Source organism: Lutzomyia longipalpis, chromosome 4 (assembly GCF_024334085.1).
Source record: "Lutzomyia longipalpis isolate SR_M1_2022 chromosome 4, ASM2433408v1".
NCBI lineage: Eukaryota > Metazoa > Arthropoda > Insecta > Diptera > Psychodidae > Lutzomyia > Lutzomyia longipalpis.
This window is the reverse complement of record NC_074710.1, coordinates 12,036,121-12,037,304: the sequence shown is the minus strand read 5'-3', so window position 1 is coordinate 12,037,304 and position 1,184 is coordinate 12,036,121. Positions and strand designations below refer to the sequence as shown.

Below are 1,184 nucleotides of genomic sequence, written 5' to 3'. Positions count from 1 at the left end.
AAAATGATTCCGCTTCGGAAGGAATTCTGTCGCATTCGTTCCGCCACATAAATTCCCCGCGCCATTTGATGACACAGAGGGTGGAGAATTACGCTCAGTGTTTCTCTTTAATTAAAAACCAAAAACTGATTAATGAGAAACCTTTGTGGACTCATGGTACTCATCTAGTGGAATTTTTTCAAGATAAATTAATTACGCAAAAATTAATTTTTCTTTTTTTAATCCTTTGTGTTGTCGAGTTTTTGCATCATTTAATTTGCTTAAAATTTCTAATTGAGTGCTCCATAAATAACAAAATATATTTTATTAATTTAAAAATCAGCTTTCATTAAATTCAATTAAGTCTATACGTACGATGAGGCAACAAAAGACAATTTAAATAATATAAAAAATTCATTATTATGCGCCCAAGTCCATCAAGACTAAGACGCATAAAGTTTTAAAATGGAAATTACGAGGGATAAAATAATAGGAAAATTCTCATTTTAAAGGAAAATATTGTACAGAAGGAAAATCCACAACAAAGACTTATTTTTACGTCAAAATAAATTTGTAGGAGAAATAACCAAACAAATTAAACAAGAAATATTGGGCCTTATTCAGCGACCAAGAAACCCTTGAAATTCGCTTGAAATCTTGAAATTTCAGTACAAAATTTAAAGATTTCAAGGGTTTCTTGGTTGCTGAATTAGGCCCATTATTCAAATTGTTAAAAAAAAAAAACAAAAAGAAATCTGGAGATGCCGGGTATCGATCCCGGTACCTCTCACATGCTAAGCGAGCGCTCTACCATCTGAGCTACACCCCCCGATATTTTCTTATCGCTTTTCCATCAGGCCGATCGCGGGGTTATCAAGATGTCAAACACCTTGACTCCGGTGAATGAAACAACTTTCACTTTTTTTTTGCATGAATTTCACTGAATTTGTCGATTTTCTGTCGTTTTGTCTACAATGCCTTCAAAGTAATCAACCTATAATCTTTCTTAAGTTATCATTTAACTTTTTAAAGGCCCCTTTCGCAGAATACACAAAAGTTTTCATTTTTTGATTGTATAATTTTCATTATAAATCTACTATATTTCAGCATGAAATAATTGAATGATTTTTTTCTTTCAAACAACTGTTGAGAATAAAATAAAAATCTTCTGACAAAGCACTCAAGCATCTCCAAGAGCATTGGCG

General features: G+C 32.2%; 1 non-coding gene across 1 annotated transcript; it reads right to left on the bottom strand.

The window, feature by feature from the left end:
* Window positions 1-735: 735 nt before the first annotated feature.
* Trnaa-agc (transfer RNA alanine (anticodon AGC)) lies at window positions 736-808 on the bottom strand. Its single transcript has one exon. It is a non-coding gene; the product is annotated as a tRNA-Ala (tRNA).
* Window positions 809-1,184: the final 376 nt, after the last annotated feature.